Source organism: Aedes albopictus, chromosome 1 (assembly GCF_035046485.1).
Source record: "Aedes albopictus strain Foshan chromosome 1, AalbF5, whole genome shotgun sequence".
In the NCBI taxonomy this organism is placed as follows: Eukaryota; Metazoa; Arthropoda; class Insecta; order Diptera; family Culicidae; genus Aedes; species Aedes albopictus.
This window is the reverse complement of record NC_085136.1, coordinates 232,113,509-232,139,939: the sequence shown is the minus strand read 5'-3', so window position 1 is coordinate 232,139,939 and position 26,431 is coordinate 232,113,509. Positions and strand designations below refer to the sequence as shown.

At 38.0% G+C, this 26,431-nt stretch overlaps 1 long non-coding RNA gene across 1 annotated transcript; it reads right to left on the bottom strand.

The window, feature by feature from the left end:
- Positions 1-2,755: 2,755 nt before the first annotated feature.
- Positions 2,756-25,596, bottom strand: LOC134285519 (uncharacterized). The gene is made up of 2 exons (XR_009996442.1): positions 24,662-25,596; positions 2,756-9,514 (listed from the first exon to the last, which is right to left on the bottom strand). It is a non-coding gene; the product is annotated as an uncharacterized LOC134285519 (long non-coding RNA).
- Between the last annotated feature and the right edge of the window lie 835 nt (positions 25,597-26,431).

Below are 26,431 nucleotides of genomic sequence, written 5' to 3'. Positions count from 1 at the left end.
TACTGAGACAAAGCCTGCTTCTCAGAGTTTATTAACTGAAAACGCAGTTATTGACTGAAAACTGAGAGCTTCCTCTGCCAAGTACCATTTTGCATGTGTGTATCGTGTGCCCAAGAAATTGTCCTTTACGAAAAGTTCCTGGGCCAATCGGGCAAATTGAACCCGTCACCCTCAGCACAGTCATGCTGAATACCCACACGTTTACAGCTGTGGCTACATATGGGCTCCATTGTTCACTAAGCTCAGAAACATATATCTCTAAATGGCAGTATGACAAATTCGTACCTTAGACAGTACTGCCACCTAGTACATTTTCGGTCTATAGATATATTATATTAACCCTTCAGCGCGCGCGCTGTTGTAAAAAGTACAACACTACCAAAAAACCTCGCTCGTCGTATGTAGCGTGAGCGTGGTGCAGTTTCAGCTGCTTGATGGCGCGCGTCCTGAAAGGTTAAAAGTTGATGTGGAATCTCAAATGTAAGTCGTAACACAGTTGGTGCTCAAAAGTCATTGTTTATCCAGAAAATTATTTGTTTACTTCCCGTCTACTACGATAGTGATTCACAGCCCTCTTTAATCAGTGCCTATTTCCGTTTCGTATCAAATTTTACATTTTTTTGCATCATTGATACTACTATTAGTCGCAGAACTACATACAGGGAATAATAGACAAAATGATCGGGACAGGCAATATTTTCACTTTTCAAAAAATGTTCAACTAGCTGTAACTTTTCGAAAAGTGCATCAAATATTCTCAATTTTTTACTGTGAGTTTAGTTGATGAAGTTGATGTTTTCCAGAATTCATTATATAAGTCATGAGTGGTCAAAATTTCATTGCAATCGGTTTATTGAATCCGGAGATATAACAGCTCAAAGTTGGCTATCGGATAACTTTTCCTTTTTCAAGAATCTTTATAACTTCGTGAAAAATGGCCCGATCTTTCCCAAATTTTGACCACTGATACACAACTAGTTAATGAACTTACAGTATAAATTTGTAAATATTCAATGCACTTTTCGGAAAGTTACAGCTAATTGAACATTAAATGTTTTTTTGTAATGTAATGTATTTTTTTTTTGAACAGTGAAAATTTTGCCTGTTCCGATCATTTTGTCTATCCCCAGTACCTGTTTTTGGTATTCTGGCGAACGATTGTGATGGCGTGCTTCCACACTTGTCACTCAAGTGTGATGTGAAGTGTGGTTTACCCGGTTTACCGCCCTTTACAAACACGCTATAGATATTTGCCAAGCGGTAGTGAGGTGACGGCAAGTTTGAACGAAGCAGCTTACGAACAGTCTACGGGCGGCACGCGTTTGCTAATTTATTGCAGTAAAACAGCTAGGCAGTATTCAATGTGCATATGGTGATTCGCAAACAATTCGAATGCACGTGATTTGTTGGATGCGATATAACGCTGCATAGGTATCTGCCAGTACAATCGAATCAGCTGCTATTTAATGCCGTGTTTGAGTATTTTGTGTGATTATAGTTAGGGTTTTAGTATTTTCATAAAGTTATATCTTTTATATTTTTCATGTCCGGGGGATGAGGATATACGGCCGAGAGAATAACTTCCACACGCGGACATTACATAATAAAAACATGCACATTTATTGACACAAGACTACTATTTACATTATGTACACAATATTACAAACAGATTAAAAGTAATCTCGCGGAGATCGCGCGGGCAGCATCTTGCTGCTGTTGCAGATGATGGCGTTCTGTTGTTGTTGCTCCTGTTCGTCGTCGTCGTCATCGGCGGCGGCGATCGTCGTCCATCCGTCGTCGTGATGAGACGAGCCTTGCCGATGACGCTTCCATAGGGGGCATTCGCCTCACGTTGGATGCTCGTTCACAACATCTCCCCCTTTTAAGATGACGAACGATATTGGACCAAGGTGCTTTTCTTCGACGCTACGAAGAAATCCTTGATCATGAGATGTGGAGTGAAGCTCGTTGTTGTGCCACCATTGCGCTAACCGTTGAAAAAGAATGATGCGCAGGATGCCGACTGTCTGCTGCTGCTGTGTGGCCAGACAGGATGCATCCGATGACGCCGTACATCTTCGGGATCGAAATCGGGCTTATGCAGAAGGACGTGGCCAAGTAAACGTCTGGCTTCTGTTGGGTTGCGTGATCCGAACGGTGTTGAACGAGTGGAATGGTGGAAACGAGCGGCTGTCTATTGGACCGAATCTTGGTGCTGTAGGAGGAAACTGCGTGGATGAGTACGTCTCCTAGTGAGCTGCGATTGCCAAGTCCAAAAGATGTTGGTGATTATGTCGATGCGAAAACGGCCAACTTGAAGATCGACGATACATCACCAAAGGAGGATGCCGTGTGTGGATGGCATCGGACTCCTTGCTATGGTGCATGCTGGATGATGATGTTGTAGGAGGAAATGAGTATTCCGAATCGAACCGGGCCGATGTGGGAGGACGCTGACTGGGCGTTCGGACTCACACTGGGTTGCGAGATTCGGCGATGTGCATCTTTCGGAAACAACCTGAACAGCCACAGGAGGACATTGACTGATGATGTGCGACTCCTGCCGGGTTGTTTTCCGAATGGCGGCGATGATGCAACTTACTGCGTTACTCCATTTTCCCTCCTGCGTAGATTCGTTGAGTTGGTCGTTTGGAGCTGTGGTACGACCCAACTACGAAAAACCTCGTCGCCACTTTCATGTCCGGGGGATGAGGATATACGGCCGAGAGAATAACTTCCACACGCGGACATTACATAATAAAAACATGCACATTTATTGACACAAGACTACTATTTACATTATGTACACAATATTACAAACAGATTAAAAGTAATCTCGCGGAGATCGCGCGGGCAGCATCTTGCTGCTGTTGCAGATGATGGCGTTCTGTTGTTGTTGCTCCTGTTCGTCGTCGTCGTCATCGGCGGCGGCGATCGTCGTCCATCCGTCGTCGTGATGAGACGAGCCTTGCCGATGACGCTTCCATAGGGGGCATTCGCCTCACGTTGGATGCTCGTTCACAACAATATTGATGTTGAAATTGAAAATGACGTATAATCAATGCTAAACTATTGTTTTTTTTTTTTTCATTGACTGAATCGTGTGCTTGCCCAAGCAAATTAATGAAACTTCCAAAGAGATGATACACGGGCGTACAAAAAATCGAATCCAGAGTCCAAGGATGGGAAATGTCACGGAGTTTCAGAAAAAAAAATATCTCAATTCCAGCCACTGCCGGTGTAAATTTCGATTCGTTTACATCACGAATTACTAATAGTGTTTAAGTTATGGAAAATTAATGATGTCGTCGAACACTTTTTACCAGGGACAGTGAAATTAAAAAAATAACAAAGCCAGGATAAACAAGTGCGGTTTGGTTTGATGCTTCGTTCGTCAGATTTGTGCCTCTAAAGTTTGTATGCAAAATTGCAATGGGATTTCTTGATGTTTCACCTTAAAAGGAGGTTGAAATGAGCCATTTTACGAAGTGACAACAATGTTGATGATGATATTGATTTTCACGGGTTATTGGACGCTGCCTCCTGTCAAAATTCATTCATAAAATCGGCTCGTAAAATGGACTATGGACTTATCCACCGATGAACCGAATTCATCGCGGTCCGAGGATTTTGACACTAGAGCGGGGCCGTTCCAATCAGTCGCTTTGTTGTTTTTGAGCTGGTGGATGGCATCCTTAACTTCCCTCATCGTGGGAGTTGGTTCGTTCCCGTCGTCTGCTGCACTAACATAGTCATTTTCTCCGCTGCCTTGGTCCTCCATGCCTACATTCTCTTCGCCATTCAGGTGCTCGTCGAAGTGCTGCTTCCACCTTTCGATCACCTCACGTTTGTCCGTCAGGAGGCTCCCGTCCTTATCCCTGCAGATTTCGGCTTGCGGCACGTAGCCTTTGCGGGATGCGTTGAGCTTCTGGTAGAACTCACGAAAGAAGTACCCACATTTTGTGAGTTTGTCGGGAGTGGGATTCGATCCCACGTCCTCGGCTTGATAGTCACGGGTTTTAACCAATACACCAGGTCATTCGCCTGAATCAATTTATCCCGAATCTAAGTATCATGCATTATGTAATGTAGCTCAAGAGCTTTGATCATGGTAGCCAAAACATCGATGATTTAGAATATTTTTTTTACAAAATTTGCCCAATTTCTGTAACAATTTTATCAAAACAGCGATCTAGCTTTTCGTTCAAATTTTTCAATCAATCGTACATTGTTCTGATGTTTGCCACGAATTCTTAAGTTTCCCGAGAAATTTCAAGAGATCCATTTTTTAGGTTTAGTTGGTTACTAAAAACACTTTCTTGTAGAACTTTTCCAGTCGCACAAGTTTTTAATACAGGGTAGTGGACGTATTTTGGCCCGGGGCATGTATTTTGGCCTACCCTGGGATTTTTATTACATTTATCATATATTCTCTACAAAATCTTGGCAAATTATTATTGGAACTTCCAATAAAAGTGTGTCAAAATTTTGTAGAGATTTTATGATAAATGTAATAAAAATCCCAGGGTAGGCCAAAATACATGCCTCGGGCCAAAATACGTCCACTATTCTACCATATTATCAGGTTCAGTTTCTGAAATGAGCTGTTGGTGATTGAATCTAGATAGGTATGTCAAAATGACATTTTCATCACTGTGCACTGCAAAGATTGATAATGACAAGAAAAATGATGAAAGCCAAAGCTTTTAAGCGAGTCCAAAGATAGCCGTCACAAATGGCTGCCCTGCTAATACCAAAAGTACGGATCTCGTCATCCATACAACATACAGAGCTGAAATTGTTACTCATTGTTTTTCATTCAATCGACCGTATCATTGCCCCCAAGTGCCCTAGGGTAATAGTTGATTCTTTTGGTACTCAAAGGCTACTTTATCAGCTACAACTTTACCGAAGATCGCATTCAAATCGGACGTTTTATTAATTAGTTAAGGATTTTCATCAAACTGGAGAAGCTTTCACAGAGGTCGTTAAGCTTCCCAGCAGGCAACATGGTTGCACATGTGACATGACGCCAAGGATAGTACTCAGAAATCATGGCTAGGGTAGTTGTTCTCTTCGTTGCGGTAGTGCAATTTGAGCACTTTTTCGATTGAAATGTCACCAAAAAAGGGAACGTTCAAAAAAGGATATCATAAAATTTCAAATACACCATATTCATCGAAAAAACAAAAAAAAAACGAATAGGAAGCCTCTGTAGTTATTTTTCTTTTGAATAAACCACGTGTTCAGAGGGGGATCAAGTGTCACCCATTTTTGAAAAATACATCATAAGACATGCCTTCATAGAAATCCAGTTTTAAAAACTTTAACAGTAATTTAAAGGCCTTCTGTTGTGTATAAACTTGCAATAGATGTTTACTTGCCATTCTGTACGGAAACGGATCTAGTTTATAGTTAAAGTTAAATTAAGAAAAAGGGGTCAAGTCTACCCAGGCTCCCCTATATAATCCATTAAAGTTGAATTAAAGTGGTAAATGGCGCCACTATTGTTGAATTACGTTGATACCACTATCACTAGCCGCTTTAATTTAACTTTAATTGTGGGGCGCCTTATATAGAGGTTATATTTTTGTCGGAATAACACAGAAAAAATCTATTAAAAAATTATTAATCATTCTTACAAATATAATAATGAAGGTATTAATGACGTTGTGGAAGAATTGATTGATTGATTTGTCTTTATTTAAGAAACTTTCAGCCCTTGGTTGTAGAAGAATTTGAATCTACCACAATAGCAGAGCCAATTGTGTGCCTATTATGTGTAGAATTAGCTTAATGTTAAAATACACATTAATAAAAACAAAAAAAAATAGCAGAGCTATAGGAAAATGTTGATATCCACTAAGGTCTGAGACCATTTGGGCAAGGGGACCTATTTTGGGCACTTGCTGTTATAACTAACAATTTCAACTCGATTGACTTGATTTTTGGGACGCGATTAGATACGTACCAACGTACCGTATCTAGCCATGATCAAAAATTCAAGTCAATTGTATTGAATTTGACTGAGTTATAGCAGCAAGTGCCCAAAATAGATTCCCCTGCCCAAATGGCCCCAGACTCTAAATTAATACATAACAGTTTTGAAATTCTAGCGTAAAAACAATGATAAAAATAAATTAATATGCAGCCAAAAATGCTATTCACGGCATTCGATCCCAGATTTAGAAGAAAATCATGTCAGAGTTTATAGCAGCTGCAAGAAGAATTTATAGCTGAAATTTTCAAGAAATTTCTAGTAAAATTGTAGTGCAATCTGTGGTGTCGTTTTTGCAAAATGTAAATGGAATTTCTAATAAATCCTAGCTGCAATCTCCGGAGAAGTTGCTAGTCGATTACCATAAAGAATGATCACTAAAAAAACTTGTTCTAAAGCGAATGCTAGGCGAGGTTCACAAAACTCTAAAATCAAAAATGGAATTCTAACAGAAAATGCTGAAGAAATTTTAAAGGGAATCCATGATAAGTTCCTGAGGGAATTTCTGGCTTAATTTCCAATAGGATTTCCTTTCAAATTTCTTGAAAATCTTCAGCGGAAAACCCGGATAAATTTTTAGTCAATTTTTCCACAATTTTCTTCTGAAATTTTCTCAAGGAATCTATGGATTTTATCATGAGCTCGCCATGGATTCATCCTTATTTGAGTAAGCAAATCTCTCAACTAAAAAAAAATCGGGCTAAAACTCTTCAAAATAATCTGCCTTAAATTGATGTTAGATTTCCTCAAAAAAGTGTTTCGAAATTTTCGGTGTTTTCCGGTTTAAGTAAGTCAAAAGCTGCCTAAGTAAAATTAAACTCAAAAGTTAAAAAAAACTACTAAATATCTTGAGCTCGAGCTAAAAAAAACTACTAAATATCGACAAAAAAATCCTTTTATGGTCCAAAAACTCTAGACAAAAAAAACTATCAAATTCAGCACGAAAAAGACTCTGCAATTTATAGAGTTCCTCTAGAAATCAGCCGAAGATTTTCTACAGGATTTCCGTTTTTTCTTAAGCATTTGCTGAAAAATTGCTCATAAGTTTTTAAGGCAAACTTTAAAAGTTCATAAATAGCTAGAAAAAAAAAATGCAGTCTTTCTCAAAAAAAAATCACACCATAACACAATAACACATTCATCTTGCTTGCTAGTAAACAGTAACTCCAAATTCTTATGATAAAAATCAATGAAGAGAAGTTTCTTGCACTACTTTTTTTCTTGCTTCACATTTTTTTTTTTCGTGAAGTGGAATTTTGTGGGGGCCTCTGAAATGTGGGGGCCCAGGGCCGCCCCCCCCCCTCAAATCCGGCTCTGGTTACCAGTATGCCGTGTAAAGACTTTTCCTAACATTTTGTAAGAAATTCTGTCAGACATTCTTCCAGGATTTCAATTGGGAATTTTCTCTTTTTTTTACATTGTTTCTTTCCTAAATTGGCTATACTTTCTAACTGGTATTCCACAGAAAATTGTGTATTCAGATTTTCAGTGAACGTCTTTATTGGCTTTCGCAGAAAATAAAATCGCAAAAATAAATGTTGAAAATCCCTCAAGGTTTTCAACACAATACATATCTCCAGAAAATTTTTCGAAAACTCCACTCGACCAAAACATTTTTAAGGGCCTCCAGGAAAAAAAAAATAGAATTCCAACGCTTGTTCATAATAAAAACTTCGAAGAACTTTGCCGGAAATTCCAAAGCAGCGATTAGAAACTTGAAAATTGTCTTAAAGAATTGTAAAAGAAATTTCACTACGAATGGCAAGGCAAAAATGTCTATGAATTTTACCAAAATATTCGTAAGGAGGTCTATATTGCTCATGGCCAGACTCCAGCTAGAGTCTAGATGCTCAGCAAATGGACAGAGAGGGTTTACTGGCTTAGGAAATTTCCAGACCGAAAATCGAACCCAGACAATCTCAGCATGTTCTTGCTGAATACTCACGCGTTTATCGCTTCCACTGCATGGGCTCATTTATTGATTTACTCACTACAATTTTCGTGACTCGTATAATTTAATCGATCGGAAAAAGTCGAAAAAGTTCTCTGAATACCGTCGTCAAAGATTCATTGGACGGAAGTAAGCGTTATAAATAGCCATATACCCCGTTCTGTCGCCTCGCCATGACAAACGACGAAGGTTACTGGTGTAATTTTCCAATGGTAGGTAAGTTGAACGGGGAAGTGGAAATGCATCACCAAGTGCATATAGACATCCCCACTATGAGTTGCATTCATTGACGAACGCGTGTGGGACTAACTCAACTCAGCTGACACGCGGCGGGGATACCGTTACTGCGGATAAGTAAGTGCAGTGCGATTTAGTACTAACTGGGCAAATTGCTAGTACATACAGGTTTAGAGCGACGTTGACTTTGAACTTGAATATTATATTGCACACAACGACTATACTGAACAAGCAGAATGATGACCGACCAATGTCGGCGATGCAATGACCGAGAGTCGTAATAAAGTTGTTAGAATCAATCGTCACAGTAAAACACATATGTACCTACACTCAGAAATAAAAGAAGTCATTAATGCATATTTTTCATGCAAAATGTAGGTTCGACTGGGTTCATGCATTAAGTTACTAAATAGCAAATAGTTTCTAGAATCTTAATTTCATTTAGTATACCAATGCATACTTTTTAGTATTTAGTACTATTTTTGTGAAATTGACCGTTGATACAATGGTCTTATTTTTATGCTTCAAATGACTAGTTTTGAGTAATTCTCGGCCTTATTTATAGACTTTCTACCAGTTAAAATCATATTTATTAATCAACATGTTATTTATTCATATGCATGTCACAATTTATAATTTATTTATTTATATTTATGAATACCTGCTTCGTTAACGAATTTGTTAAAAGTTGTACATCGTTGCTTCTGCTTTCAATGCAGACTCGATCACGTAACGTGAAGTAAACCGCATCAGCTGTTCAACACGAAGGTCCATACCTGTATGTAATTATAACACATTTAGAATCTTACATTTTACGATGAGTAACATATTTAATATTTACCATTGGAATGATCAAAACATCTTATAACCGGCATAAAACACTCAACAATTTTTACGAACTCACTTGTTCAATTATGCACGAAAAAAAAAACGCGGATCTGAGTTTTAGAAGTTTGAAAACTAAACTCAGTTTACGCAGTGAAATACTAAAAACTATTTTATTAATGCGTAGTTTTTAGCTACACCTATGCATAAACTTTATTTAGTTATTACGAGACTGAAGAATAGTCGTTTTATGACTTTCCCAATTTCTGAGTGTACATCTAGAAACGTGTGATCATCGTTATCCGTTAGACGAGCACTTACCGCTGGGTTTCTCAGGAATGAATTCGAGCGTTCGGTCCTTGCAGCGGAGGTTTTCGCCGGTACCGTCGATCCAGATGTAGGTAGCCTGGATTTTGCCCTCCGGCATCGGCAGACTCATATACTTGTCCAGCAGAGTCTTGTTTATGTGGGCATTGGGGGATTCCTCGAGGGGCTTCGACATCCTAGAAGACGATGGATGGAAAATGAAAACGGGTTATTTAGAGGGCATTCTGAGTTGATCAAGTAATGGATAAATTTCAATTTATATGACGCCATTCTACACAAATGTTTGCAGATTCAATTCTAAGTTATAGAACACAAATTGGCACTATCGTATAGCTACAAACATATGCATCATAACCGTCATGATTTAAGATCATAATCTAGAATCCATAAATCAAATTTAGGTGCTAAAGTAATGAAATCACGAACACAGTCACTTACTTGGTCTTGTTCACCATTTTGATAGTCTAATTAATCTACTTGCAACGACAAAAATAATATAAAACTCATCCGACGAATTTGGATATCCGCATGCAAATGGCGATACAGCGAGAGCGTAGAATGAGCTTGCTTTATTTCTCATTTTTTGTCCGACCATTCTATTGTTTCTCCGGAATCAGTGACAAATGGATCCGAATTGAACGTTTGTGTCGTTTTCTACGTTACAGTGACTGCCGCTGATCAAATAAAATGTTTGTATTGTATTGTACATTTCATTTCCAATCAAAATGTTTTATAGTTGCTATAAACGCGCAATTTTGAACCAATAAAACAGTTGCTTGTCATTGTAGATGATGGAAATCCACAGCAGATTTTCTGTGTGAGAGTTCAAATACCTAACGATCTCACAATGTTGATCTTATTAAATTAGAAAGCAAGGATGTTTGGAATTATCTGGCTAAAGTTTGACTTAGGTATATGCTATAACTCATAGGTTCCCAAACTTTCAGGTTACGCGACCCCCAGACATAGTTTTCGCGACCCCCCATAGAAATTCCCTCATTTGTTTTCTGTTACAGTAAAGTATTTTGCTGTCCCTCCCGACCCCGAATACGAATTTAGAATAACTAATTTAACCCATCACACAACTGGTGTCCAAACGAATTGTAAGCGAAACGATCACATAAATCTATTTTTCTGTTTTTAACTGTTTGGGAGCGCCTGACGCTGGTTCAAACGTAACCGTCGAACTATAACATAAGACTCACATGCATTGATTAGCGATGCCACATGGACTAAATTCACATGGTTCCATTTTTAGCTATCCGTTTGTCACGTATAACAACCTATAAGAACTTCTACCGTCGAATAATTATTTTGCTTGAAAAATACAGGTTCTTCCGTTGAATTATATTTGTACACTGCAGCCAGTTTTTCACGGAACCTTCTGTTTATAGTTTCCACGGAATCACTCACATAGTGTGAAAATCAACGAACAAGATGTGCGAAAATTGTTCATCGCTTGCGAATTATAATTTCTATATGACATGATCACATAGAACATGCCTTGACCAATGTAGCAGTTGGATGAATGTAGGGTAGATGACATGTTCGGCAGCATATACTATTATCGAAAGGAAGAGAGAACTGAAGTCGTTGAAGTCTTTTTTTATTTTGCTCGAAGATGCACCACAACCACTAACCTGTGCATTGATTTACCAAAAATTAAACCCGAGTGAATTCATTTATGCACCTGTAAATTTAGCATCCCTAATTTTGTTGTTTCGGGAGCTATCAGATTTTGACAGATTTTTATTTTAAAATTAGTCAGATATTTAATAAAAAAAAATAATGGCCACTTCGGGTGTCGTTCAAACTCCGGGGGTAGACGGTACAGCATTTTACTCATGTCTTAGGGCCATTTTTTCAAGTGAGACCGTGGAGTACTTTCAGCATATGCTTCTACAGAGTTGCAGAATCCAAGGAGCTTTTGAGGTATTTCTTTGGTTTTCCTTCTAAAAATTTCATTTGGAATTCCTCCATGGATCTCTCTGAGAGTTTCCTCTTCGACTCCTACTTGAATTCGCCAGACCAACAATCAGGCATTTCTCCAAGAGTCTTGGAAGAGAATTCTCCTGGAGTTTCTCCAGGAATTACGCATGGAGCTCCACTAGAGACTATTTCAGCAATTCCTACAAGGAATCCTCCTTTTCGTTTAGTCGGATCGTGTTTTCGCGTGTGTTGGAGATAAATTCCGCTGACATTTTCGGGGAAAAGGATACATCCGAGCTAATGCATCCGAGTTGTCTCTCGATTCGGTTTTTCGGTGTATCCGTCGTTAGACGACCAGAGACGCAGCGAGTGGTGTGAACGAGTGAACATGCAATATGGTTTGTAGGGCATTCTAAACCAATACTGACACCGAAGACAAACACAGAAAACCAGCTGAATAGGATTATCCGGTGAGTTTATTTCTTGTTACTCCCTTTCATATTTGAACATGACACATACGTGGGGAGGGGGGGGGGTGATGGAGTAGCCTAAGGAAGCTAAATGAACTGGTTTCCGGACAAATGTTCGTGGGGTGGCCAGACTTTGTCACGAGAAAGAGACGAACCAGCCAAGGGCTGAAAGTCTCTTTAATAAAGACAAATCAATCAATCAATCACGAGAAAACAATCATCATGTTGTATTCCGAAGGTCTCCAGTGAATTTAGCTTACCCTGCTACAACAAACCATCAGGTAGATCATCCCGTTCCGGTATGACTCTGCAGCCATAGGTAATCCTTGCGCTGATGGTGGGTACACAATCATCATCATCATCAATTCCTATACAAGGATTCCTTCATAAATTTCCCAAAGGATTTCTTCAAGAACTCCTACAATACCTTCCTCCATACTTTGAGGAATTTCTACAATGATTCCTCAGGTCAGGTATTTCTCCAATGATTCTTTTAGGAATTCCTCTAACGATTCTTTCAGAAATTCGTTCAACAGTTCCTCTAAGAATTTTAGAAAAACTTTTACCCCAAGATTCCTTCTGAATTCTTCCAGAGATTCCTCAAGAATTTCTCGAAGGAATTTCTTAGAAATTCTTCAGACGAATTTATCGTGAACTTTTTGAAGTTTCTCCAATCGCTGAAAGAATCAATTTATTCATCGGATCCTTAAAAATATTTCTCCAAGCATTCATCAATAATTTATCCAAAAATTCCTTCAAAGAAATCGCTGAGGATTGCCGTGAAATTTTCTCAAAGGATTTCTGCAAAAAAATCTAGGATTCGACAAAAATTTCTGGAAAATTTTCCGAGGACTTTCCGAGTATTTTTTCCAAGGATGCAAAAAAACCTTCAAAGATTCATTCCGACATTCCTTCAAGGGTTCTATCGAAAATTTCCCGAAAATCTGCTTTAGAAAATCCTTCAAGAGTTTCTTTAATAATACTTCCAAAGTTATCATCAGAAAATCTTCCGAAGATTCCTTTGAGAATGCCACCAAGAATTTAATCCTGAATTCCTCCTAGGTTTTTTTTTTTAATTTACCCCGTTAATCTCCACATCGTTCAAACTAAAAATGGTTTAAACGTCACTCTGCTCATGGAACGGGATGAAACGGAACACAGAATCGAAACAAAACAGGAAAAAGTGTTTTTTCGATGTCCACAAGGTTGCTAGGAGTTCAAATTGAAAATAAACCCCGTTGGTTTGCATGAGGTTACAAAAAATTGAGGAGTTCGTTGAAAGTTAATTAATCCTTATCGCAAGGTCAAGGTGTTAAGGTGTTATTAATCTTTGTGAGAAAGATAAATTTCTTGAGGCAATTCCCTAAAAATATTTCTTTAGGGTTTTTCCCATTTTTATTTTCAGAAAATTTGTCAAGTATTCGTGCAAAACTACCATCAAGAACTTGTTCGAGAATTCCTCCAAATATTCATTCCACAATTACTTGCAAGGATTCTTTCAGGAACTCGTAGAAAGGTTGCATTAGACATCCTCCTCAAGTATTTCTTCAGGAATTTACCTACGGATTCCCCCAAAGATTCATTCAAGAAATTTTAGACAAAAATGTTATTAATTAATTTAAGGATAGCTTCAAGAATTCCTTCGAGAATTCTTGTATAGCTTCATTACGGATGTTATCCAAAGGTTACTTCAGGAATACCTACAAAGATTTTTTGAACATCTTTCGGTAGAGACCTTCCGGGATTCCTCCAAAAATAATTCAAGAATGTTTCAAGAATTCCCACTGATATTCTTCCAAAGATTCTCTCAGGGATTCCTTCTTGTATTCCCTTAACTGCCCCCACTCGCATAACAGTCCCATTTGCAAAAAGTAGGAATTGAGAAAACAGCATTTGAAGTTTGAAAACTTGTTTCCATATAAAACTTTGAAAAATTGCCAAAATCTGAAAAACATTTCGATCATCTCGAAACTTTCACAGATTGCTTTGCACATGAATATATAACTGTAAAAAATATTACAATCATTACAAAGTTGTTCAGTTTTGTGTTACGTGACACAAAAATCCATGATGGGACTGTTATGCGGGTACTTTTGATATGGGACGCTCATGACTTGGTATTTTTTTCACACATTGACATAAAAATTCGTAATTTTTATTATTGTTTTTGGAAGTACATCGAAAATGATGACTATTCATAATGTTATCTCAAAAATGATGAAAAGTCAAATGGGACAGTTATGCGAGTGGGGGCAGTTAAGGTAAAAGAACATCAAGAAATCCTATTTCAATTTTGCATGCAAACATCTGCCGGAAGAAGCATCAAACAACGCTGCAATTGTTTATACTGGATTTGCTCACTTGCAAAAAGAGTCAAACAGTGAAAATCAGGCGCACTTGTTTACAAATTTTTAAAATATGTGCTCTTAAAAACGTGAGTAGAGGTTCATGTCGGCCATTCCCAAGTAAGTTACTTGAAGTTACATTTTTTTAGTCAAATAGACTAGAAGAGGTTCTTAGAACCACCATAAAACCAAAATGAAAGCTATTAGTTTTTACAACGGTTCTCAAAACCTATTCAAGACTATTGAGAATGAGTCATCAAAAGGTTGACCTAACTGTTAAGAATATAGAGGAACTATTATTTTCCTGTTATGTCAAGGTTTTAGTTTGTCTTTTTTATGGCATGAATGTAACTGACACATTCCACCGTGACGTTACAACGTTTTGACACCTTTTCTGTCAGATTTTCACTATAACTCGTAAATTCGACCGTAAACCGTCTAATATTTTTGCATATTCGGATTCCTTGTAAAATTTCCAATAAGTATGAATCTTGAACAATTAGTTTTTATTGGGAAAGTAGGAAATCGCGGCACTTAGGCGGTGGTTTCTATTTTCGTCTGTTTTCCGCAATAACTCTGTCAAATTTGAACCAATTGACACAATTTTTGGAATGCAGTGAGATAGGTATAGTATCTACCCGTGTACAACATTTCAAGTCAATTGGTTCAAAATTGACAGAATTACAGTGGAAAACAGACGAATATAGAAGCCACCGCCCAAGTGGCGCGATACCCTATGTTAAAAATGGGAATGAGTAGCGTGACGTTACAATGTTGTAACTTCACGGTACTAATTCTCCTTTTTAACATACTTTTCCAATGAAAACTAACTGTTTGACAGATTAAATTTATTGGAGATTTTACAAGGAATCTGAATATGCAAAAATTATAGTGGAAAATCTGACAGAAAAGGCGTCAAAACGTTGTAACGTCACGGTAGAATGTGTCAACTAAGGAATATCCGCATAATCCACAAGACCTGTACTGCCCCCACTCGCATAACAGTCCCATTTGCAAAAAGTAGGAATTGAGAAAACAGCATTTGAAGTTTGAAAACTTGTTTCCATATAAAACTTTGAAAAGTCGCCAAAATTTGAAGAATATTTCGATCATCTCGAAACTTTCACAGATTGCTTTGCCCATGAATATATAACTGTAAAAAATATTACAATCACTACAAAGTTGTTCAGTTTTGTGTTACGTGACACAAAAATCTATGATGGGACTGTTATGCGGGTCTTTTGAGATGGGACGCTCATGACTTGGTATTTTTTTCACATATTGACATAAAAATTCATAATTTTTATTATTGTTTTTGGAAGTACATCGAAAATGATGACTATTCATAACGTTAACTCAAAAGTGATGAAAAGTCAAATGGGACAGTTATGCGAGTGGGGGCAGTGTAGCAAGCAGCTATTATCTTTTTTATTATTTTTGATATTAAGGATATTCAAATTCAGATATTAAGGTATACAGGCTTTTGATATTAGGGTATTCAGGCTGAACAGTTTAAATAATTGCGTAAGCCATCATTATCTGATTTTTTGAAATGTTTCATGAAATTGAGAATGAAATAATGAAATATTGCCTTGATGACTGCGACGTTTACTCAGTTACAACTGTTTACGCTGTTTAGTAAATCCCCTAATTGTGAATTTTACCCGAGGGTAAATCTTCACTTTTAACTTGTTTTCAAGCATTTGCGCTAGGTTTTTTCTTACAGACTGCATATATAATATTGATATGTGTAACACATTTTTTCGTTGAAATCATTATCCACTCATTCAAATTGCGCTGTTTGGAAATGCATTACCCGTTCAATTTGCAATGTTAAAATTTGCATTGTTATACCGACGACGCCAGCTGGTGTTGGAGCTAAATGTAGAAAAACTCGTTCGGTGATAAATCAACGCGTCAAACTACTTCATTTCTCTCCTCACGTTTAGTCATAGTCATAGATACACATCTATATAGTAGGAAGGTATAGGATAGCCTTGGTTGCGCTTATAATCTACATATAAGGGATGAGTGCATCCAAGCAGGTGCACAGTGGCCAATAGCTGATCAAAAGTAGAATAAAAATCTTCAAATTTAAATTTGTGATTTCCAAATTTCAAGGGCTTCATTCTATATTCACATCAGCTTGCGCCAAAACACAAACAGTTATTGTTACAGTACGCCATGTTTTGAAGCATTTTACAACTTATGGTGTACATTTTATGACTACATTAGCCGAAATATCAAAGCAGTGGCCGTCACTCACATTGTCACAATGTTACATTGAAAAAAAAAAAACGGCCAACTGAACTGTAAAAATTAATTTAATGATTTCGTGGTTATTTCCCTAAAACACTCATCAGGGAACGTCCATAAATTACGTCACACTCTGAGGGGAAGGGAGATCCCGCAAGGTGTGACAACCCATAAAAAACGCTCAGAGGTCTCATACAGAAAGTGTGACATAGGAGGGATGGGGTTGAAAATTGTTAATTTTTGCGTGAAGTACTTTATGGAACGTCACAAAGCAGCACTAGATAGAAAAATATCCTATAATAAATGCAACCACTGTCGTTCGTATCGTAGAGTCAGGTGCAGTTCTGACTTGAAAACTTCGTATTATTTATTTATTTATTTACTGTTGTAGGTAATTGTGTGTGCATCACAGAGTGCAGTCAATCTATCAGTAGGTACGTCAATCGGTAATATATGAGGGAGGAAGTACTAGCTAGAATAGATGTGTATGTACATGTATAATAAAGCTATGGAAGCGCACAAGACGTACATATATCGTAAGGCCGGTAGTAGGCGGACTTGCTTGTATTACGACTCAAATGTGTACTTTGATGGCTGCTGTGACATGGAGATGACCTGCAACGCTGCAACGACAAATTATCTGATTGTGGCTAAATGTGAAGAATATTAGATTAGATCTTTATCTACCGGAGTATACTGGATAATTGCAGTGTTCGTGTTCAAGTGCGCTTGCATTGTTCAAATTTAAAAGTGCAATAATGGAGAAGGGTTGAAAGTTCTGGGGGTATTATACGTATTAGTTTATATCAAAACACGATTCTGATTTTAAACAAGTTGCTGTGTAAAAGCTTTAACTTTGCATAAATTTCGTGATATGGTTGCTATTCAGAACGATCAAACCATAGTTAACCCGTTGGACCTATCATCCACTAGGGTGCCTGTACCAGTTATCGCACTACCTAAGAAAAACTATTTCTACAAAAATAAGAAGAAGACCGACGAATGTAAACAATAAGTCAAATTATTGATTTGTTTCAATACTTTACAGGAAAAATATAGAAACGGAGCCAAAACTAGTTTTAATATTTATTACGGCGTGTGCCAATGATAGGAACCCTGTACCAGTTATGGATACATTTGTTAATTTGGGTTCCACTTCGCACTATTTACATGCATTCCTTATGGGAGTTGCCATAACTGGTACACTATGGCGAAATAGGGTGCAAGGAGGCCGAAAAGGAAAAGGAAAATGATTTATTTTTACCATAATTTGAGCAAATTGTGAAGTTTAAATGATTGCAATCATCTTTTGTGATCGTGATCTGTTGTTCACGATTTTTTTCTTGTTGATTTGTATCTTTAAAGGTTGAAAATCAACTATGGCGAATTTGAGGTACTATAGCCATAACTGGTACACTGAGCCTACATTTCGTCGAAACTCGAGGAAAATAGTCGTATTGTAAAAACTAGCCCATATGCTCTAGCTAGGTCTAGACAGTTGGTTTAGAAGAATACAGAAACTGGACGAAACACATTCATTTTACGCACAGAGAACAGAAAACGTAGGCGTGGGTGCACTCATACAAGTGGTTGGGTAGATAAATAACCGTAACGTAACGTATTGCATAGTTGTTGTTCTATGCACTATGTATGGTAAATGCATCCGTCATTAGGCAATTATTCAGATAGATATAGGTAATTGAATGGGTTTTGTCTAATGGAGTACTGTGACGGACGTTTCTCGTTATCGGTTCGTCGTTTATGAACTTGACCTTGCCATAGAAAGTGGCATTGTGATATAGAGTAGAATGCTTCCGAGGTTGTCAGTCACTACCTGCGTCTCGGAAGTAGAGATATGGGTTGCTTAATGTTTTACTGTCTCATGTCTGAAACAAGGGACTGTTCTCACCCTTCAAACAATAAAGTTTACATCTTGAAACAATGTAGCTTTTAACATTCATAAATCCCGGACATGTTATATGCTGCATTTCACTAATCCGTGGACACGAATGCCAACTTATTTGGTAAAGTTTCTTTAATAAAATATAATAAATAATTTCACTAATTCTATAAGAAAAATGACATTTGTAGCACCCTACTGATCATATAACCCTTAAAAATAATATTTCATATGTCTACTTCCGTTTACTGATAGATATAAGATAGAGGAAATGACAGATTCGACCGTTTCTTAATCGTCCTTAACCGTTTCTATTATCGTCAAGGAATAAATGAAGATGTCAAATCAAGTTCAGGGATTTTTAATACAGTTTCCCCCTACAACTTGCTGCCTGTAACTTAAAACAAGTGGATTTTTTAGGTAATCAAAATTTGAACCAAATAGCGGCTTTCTGAAGCAGTGCAAATTTTTAAGTGTTTTTTTCTCCCACATGGAAATAATTTACTACGGCAAAATCGTATGTACATGAAAGCCACGGGTATAAGCTTTCTGTTAAATGGTAAAAAGTTTGTATTTGCACCGAATTTCATTGAAATATTCGATTTTTCATCAACAATGATTTTAATCTTAATTTGAACCATCGTAATCATAATTTGAACCAACTTTAATCTTAATTTGAACTACTGGCGGCAGCAGCTCGAGCAACTCACAAAACAGCCAATTCCATGCTAAACAATTAAAAATCACATAAATCTGCTAATTCTCATACCTATTTATCATTAGGCAGTGGAATTTCAACTCAAAATGTTCGAAATTCTTTAGGAATTCGGAAATTAAATTTGGAATTTTTCATCCCCCAAGAGTAAACAAAGCAACCACTAGCGCAATCTACAGGCCAACACTGTTAGCTCACCCCCGTTTACTAGTTCAAATTTAGATTACAAATGGTACAATTTAAGATAACATTCTCCAAGTAAGAATTACTTAAATTCGATAATTTTATGACAAATAATGCGAAATATTATTCGGTTGGTCGATTCTACGATAAATAAGGTTTCATTTGACGTGTTCACATATTGCGTGTGATACAATACATTAGCTGTACGAGTGCACCGAAAATGTGCTTTCTCTGGGGGGAAATGGGTGAAATCACAGTGATTTTTCAGTTGCCTGTTTTCCATGACAAAAACGCTTTTTTCAATGCTTTTAAAGTCCATGTTATCAGGTTATATTACGAAAAGCTGTTTAACATCTTTTTCGGGACAATATTTGCCTAAAAAATACGTCGTTTTAATGAATTTTGAAATGGTTCAAATTAAGATTACAATTTGACTAGTTCAAAGTTTGATTTCTTACCCTACAGGTAGACAGTCACACATAAACATTGTTTAAACCAATCAAAAGGTGGGGCTATAGACATCGGCTTTAATTTTGTGCTCTTTCCGTTACAACACAGGCAAGTTTATATCAACAGTCTAAATCTAATAATATATCCAAAGCACTTGAGAAAATATTGAAATATCAAATCAAGTCTTCCTTATACAGATTCTACTTTTTAAATCCCTTTTGATCAGGTTTTCGGGAGATCGCTTCACACTGCGTATAATATATTCTTGAATTCAACCTACATTTTTTTTGATTCAGTACTATCTAGTGGAATGGAATTTATAAAACCCAAAACCTTTCCATCTGCAGACCACACAGAACTCACAGAACCACCATTTGGAAATTCTTCCTTTTTACGGAATTTGCGACTAGCCTACATTTTTTTAAATGATGCCGACTCGGGTAGTTTCGTCCAGTTACTAGGCCAATTCGTGTACGTACATAGAGCTCTCTTGTTAAGCTATACGAGCTTTTCTGGTTTCAGATGCACTTGGTGTTATAAACCGGTGGACATCACCCTTTGTTTAGCCCAGCTTCACTGAGTTTCCATGGCACATTGGCACAACCTTCAAGGTAAAAGTATACATTCAGAGTCCTTTTGAAGTTTTGAAGTACACTTGCTTCAGTGCTGCTTAAATATCAGAACTTTCTCGCAAGGCAAATATTGAAGCATTTCTAAACAGCAAGAATCTCTGCTGCTTGAAACACTATCACTGAAATTTTACTTCCTGCGCCCTAGATTCATACTCCCGTGTTTCTCCAACTATAAATCCAACTTATAGAATTTGATTGAGTCTTGACGAATAGCGGGACCTCAGAATTTCCATTCTGCACAAGTTGCTAAACACAAATTCTAGGGAACACCATAGTTCTTCACTGGTTTCATCCAGTCCATACTGTTTTGACCACCAAACAAACGAGGCATACATACCACAAGCAACATTTGAGTGAGGAAGTTTTGATAACCACGAGTATAAGCATGAGCAATGAGTTGAGTATATGAACATGATCGTTGAATGAGGATTTTTTTAGAACCGATACAAAACCAAAATGGTTTTATTTCGGCTTCAGGTTGATTCTAAAACACTTTCCGATCCCATTTGACCTTGGGTAAAACGGGGCAAGATGAGCACCCCTTAGATTTGATACTTATATGATGAGTTTTGTTCAAACAACTCCATTAAAACGAATTTCATCCAACCATCACGAATATTTATTTCAAGAATACGGGAATAGTTCACAAAAAGAACCGAAGAATATCGACAAGTTAATGTCATACATAATTTGTTTACATTTTCTTATAATAAATTCCTGGATTAAAATAGTCATTTATGCAACGAGGTGCAAAATAAAGATGTTTACTGCATGAGTAGTACATTTATGATTGTGACAAATGCTGTAAATATCGAGTTTTGCAACGAGTGGCAAACAACTTTTTTTTGTTTCAATGACAAAAACTATTTATTGGAATATGATGATTCCGATCAGTATCGTTGTGCTCTCACCGGTAAAGCCTGGAACACATAGCGTCCGTTCGTGCTGGTCCATTCCCAAGGTAGTCGATGTTCCATAAGAAATTGTCTACTGTTAGGCGTTTTTTGGTTAATAGTAATTATAATATAACTACAAAAGTCTTGACTTATTTCTAGCTAGTACGTATTTATTTGTTAGAAGTAAGTCAAAGTGACTTCTGAGCAAAAAAAAAACCTGCGCAGCCGTGACTCTTCTGTGACAAGTATGTTACTTGGGCATACAAGTTGAGTACACTAGAGTAGTAGCATGTATCCCATAAGACAATTAAGGATAATTTCAGAACAACCATGAACACACTCGGACGCTTTTTAATACTGTCTCTAAAGGTGCCAATAGACTGTTTGTCATTATGACAAATATTTGCCATTGAAGTCCGACATTCGTCCAAGGTTGCTATGATTCACGTTGTGTTGGTCATTTGTTGGGCTTGTTTGGCCAAATATTTGTCACGTCTAATGTGACCTTAACCCTAAAAGGGATACCTTCATGGCCTCAGTTTTGTCACCTCGCTGAGTGTGTTCCATCAAAGACGAGCTCTGAAAGGCGCCTGGGGTCCAATGGACCCCAGGTATACCTTTTAGGGTTAAGAATGGCCCTTTTATCCCGTTTTACCAAATCCAATAATAGTTTTGCCTCATGGAACACGAAATCAGAAATATCCGTACAAGCTGATTTGCTAGAGTTCGTAGAGTTAAAATCATATGTCTTATATTTTTATAAACTGAACACTTTGTAGTTATTTAAAAATTACTGTGGTAGTTAAATAGCTCGATGAGTAGGCCGTGCTCTTGTAATTATCATCAGTAAAACTGTTAACCCGGGAGCGGTCGCATCGTGTACTGTACTGAGTACACGCACCATGAAAAATGCACGCTTGTGGCACACAGCGTGGCGTCGCTGCAGATAGTCAAAGACGCGACTGCTCGAGGGTTAAGAGAGAAGCAGCAAATTGGTGGCGAACGAACTCCGTTTGCTTTCGAGCATTCGGAACGATCGACGGAGCGTTTGCTAAAACGACTTTGGGCGCGATTTTGGAGATCCAATCCAGACAATGAAAAAAAAATCAAGATCCATTGTCCGTGAAAGGACGTGCAAGTGCTGCAAGTAAAGCTGGCCATCAAGAAGGAACTCTTCCCCAAGTAACACACTTGTCACCGAAGAGTCACGGCGGCGCAGGTTTTTGTTGCGCAGAAGTCACTGTGACTTACTTCTAGCAAGTATTTATTTGTTAGAAGTAACTCACAGTGACTTCTGCGCAGCAAAAACCTGCGCAACCGTGACTCTTCGGTGACAAGTGTGTTACTTAGGTTCCTGGTCTGCCGAGAATATGGGACATTCTGCTAGGAAAAAAATCAAGTCAAACAAGTTGTTGTCTAGGCAACGAACTTCGGTTCCCTGAATCGGACAAGAAAACAAGTTCATTTGCCCCAACAGATTCCATCCGTTGCGTTGGGCGAAATAATTATCAAGTTCACTTTAATGGTTAACTGTCTCGGGAGTGGATTCAATCCGTTGAGTTAGGCGATAAAATTATGAAATTCACCCAAAGGTGGACTGCCTCAGGACCGTTTTAAATCCGTTGAGTTAGGAGACAACATTACCAAGTTCAAGTTCCTTTGCAAGAAATGCCCCAGGAACGGATTCCATCCGTTTAATTGGGCGAAACAATTATCAAGTTCACCTTAGTGGCAAACTACCTCAAGAGCGGATTCAATCCGTTGAGTTAGGCGAAAAATAAGTACACCCCAAAGGTGAACTGCCTCAGGAACGCATTCAATCCGTTGAGCTTTAAAAGCGATAAAATTATGAAGTTCACCCAAAGGTGGACTGCCTCAGGAAGGGTTTCTGTCCGTTGAGTTAGGCGACAAGATTTCCTAGTTCACCTCAAATACTATATACAATCCTAAATTTGAGCGGTTGTAGTCTAAACACCAATCTCTCGTTGTGGCCGGGAGTAAGTAATTGCGGTTAACGGACTATGGTTAGTTTCAAAAGAAAAGGAGATGTGGAAGTTTAGCAGCTCGATGAGTAGGCCGTGCTCTTGTAAATTAGTTGTATTACAGTAGACGTTCGCTCGGTGCAAGCGGTTTAACTGCAATGCTTTTTAACTTCAAGTCCGCTAAGTGCAACAATTTTGCAGTTATCGCACCGCTATCCGTCAAAATCAAATGCCAACAGCGATGCGATGTTTTTCAGATGCACTTTTGTTGCAGTGCAATGTTTTCTGAATGCACATTGGGTGCATTCTGCAGCGACTGACAGTTTTTTTACGTCTGTCAGTAGTTGCAGTTATCGAATTTCATTCGCTAAGTAAAACATAAATATGTTGCAGTTATCGAACGTCTACTGTATTGGAAACAATGTTAGATTTTAAGATAAAGCAGGGGATCAAATCTCCGCAGGGATAGGATCAAAACAGTCTCCCCTACAGATGTTTGACTAGGCATCAAATACCGAGCCACCCCATTGTCTTGTTTTTTTTTTTATAGCTTAATACTTTTTATCTTTAATTTTATTTATTTTTAATGCAACAGCTTTCGAAAAACCCCCATGACGAAAAGAACAGTTTCCCCTATAAAAAAGTTCCGTATATTTCTTTTTTAATTGAAAGAATTTTGATTGCCCTAAGCTTTGATTGACTGAGTAATATTATTGATATTTGCTGATAAATCATGGTGTCATGTAAAAAAAGCAAACTTTTGCTTGAATTATGTGTTTATTTTTTTTAAATTATCGTTACTTAGTCCCTTTTGACTTAGCGCAGACCATATCAAAATGGGATAAATACGTCACCAAAGGTTCGAAAGCGCAATCAACTTCTTATCTACGTGTAAGTCCCTAAACCGAACTCGTGTAAGACTGTAACTCGTATTGTTCACGTAGATCTACCATTGAAAATAGCCGGCATCACTAATTTGAAACGAGTAGGTACGTGACTAATTTCGTCTCTGCATCATCTGCAGTTACTATCGACACAATCAAAAATCAAATAACGATAACCAATCACTAAACATCCAGCGCACGTTCATCCGAAACCCTTTGGATGCGCTGTTTGTTCAAGCTTCTAGTTCAGCTGCCTTTAGGCATTGCAACAAAACATCGGTCGTCTTTGTCAGTTGCTTCGATGACAAACTTGAACTTTTGCGTATCAAACAACCAACAAAGACTATCTTTCCTTCTACATCTTTAAACGACGCATCTTTAACGAACTGCAATTTCCCAGCGACTTTTATGCATCATCATCGGCATGCATCTCTATATCTCATTTTGAGTTTGTACGTGATCATCTGTTTTTGTTTACTCACTACCCTCCCCAACGATCGGGCTAGACACCCTCTAGTCACTGTACATCACATCTTACGTAGGACGTGTGGATATTGGCACTCGTGTTCAGTGAAAATAGGTTTTCATTTCAACGACCTTCGCTAATAGTGCTTCGATTATGTAAAGTCAGTTCCGAAGCAAACAAAGTTTGAAACAGCACAATTTATAAATAAGACTCACTTTTTTCGATCTGCGGATTCTACCGGTTATGTCGAACACTACTGATGGGGCTGCACGTGTGCACTTCTTCAGCTAAATCAACAGAACACGCACACTGTCTGTTAATATCCTTCCGACTACACACGAAACGCGCAAAAGGACACCTTGCAGTAAGAAAAGATCCCCACACAAAGACCGAACTCGGTTCACACAGTAGGCTCAAGTTAGAACCGTTTTTCCAGCTGATCTACACACCACAGCAAGCGGAGAGACACGTTGACCACGGCGATCGTTTCGCACTGACCGGTTAGTTCTACGCTTGACGAATGACTGTTCGAAGAAAATCGGCGCGCGTTGCATTTATACTAGCGTTCGGGATGAATTGCGGCGGCGGGCGGCAATGATTCCGTTCTCTGGCCCACGACCGTCTCGCTTCTCCCAAATCTAGCGCAATGAATGCCGCCTAATGGGATATGATGGACGACTGTCCAGGTTCGGCGTTTTAGTTCCTAACCAAATGACGCGAACGCCTGGTAGTTGATAGATGATGGTGACTCGTTGTTGGTCATAGCTTGGTAAAGCGTGATATCAGCATATTCTCGGCATGCTGGAGTGACAATCTAATAAAAACAACAGTCGTTTGGATACGCAAGGTGATTAGAAATGATATGGGGGATTAAAGTGGTTTGTTTGGGAAAATCATTTAGCAACTTTAGATTCCCAAGAGCGCGATTTTAAGTTAGAAGCGTATGAGCTTCATGAACAAAATAAATAACAACCGAACAGCGGGAATTCAGTTAGAAGCACGCTTGCCAAAAACGCAGCTCTTTCTCCAAACGTTGAACGTTGAATCGCGAAGCTCCGATGCGGCTGAAGTTTCCTGGCTATTTTGTAATCTCACTCAGGTGTTGTATTCATTCATCAAAGCAAATATGATCAGGTATACCTCGATTTAGTGGACCTCGATTATATAGACCCTCGATTTTATGTACTTCGATTTTATGTACATTTTACCTCGATTTTATGTACATTTTTTAATGGTACAATTTTTAATATTCAATCAGTTTAAAAGTTGCAGGTTGTATCACGATGACTTATAATGCAGGGGTTTTTCAGCCTTTTGACACGCGGAGCACTTCAGATCAATAAGTTGTTTTGTGGAGCACCCACATTAGCGTCAACGCATACCTCATGATATACTTAGTTCTTTGAATATATTTACCTTAATCTCATACTTCCCTTTCTGACACTTTATTTTTTTTTCCTTAATATCTATGGCTTTGTCGATGATCACGATGAGCAAAGTATATGTATGGGGTGATTTTCTGGCGATATTTTTTACAGATACCTTAGCAATGACAACATTTTTAGCGGTTGCACGCAAACTGATCATTCGCCAAACTTTTCTTCAAATTTTCCTAACAAACTTTTTTCAACATTTGTTATGATTTCCTCACCGAGAATAGGGCACGATCGGGGAAGTACTAGATTTGTAGTAATGAGCTAAGTTTTTATATATGTAGTGAGAAGGTTATTTCTCCGTTTCTGCAAGAAAATGGCACAAAAAAGCGTGGGTATTATGATTCTTTGTCTAATTTGATGATGTTTGAGCAAAAAAACAACAGCACAGTTATTCAATGTTTTGCTCAAACAGCTTCAAATTTGACAAGGAATCATAATACCCATGCTTTTTGCACGACATCCTCGCAAAAACGGAGAATTTACCTTCTCACAATACAAAAATTCAGCTCATTACTACAAATCTGATTCTTCATTGATCGTGTCCTATTG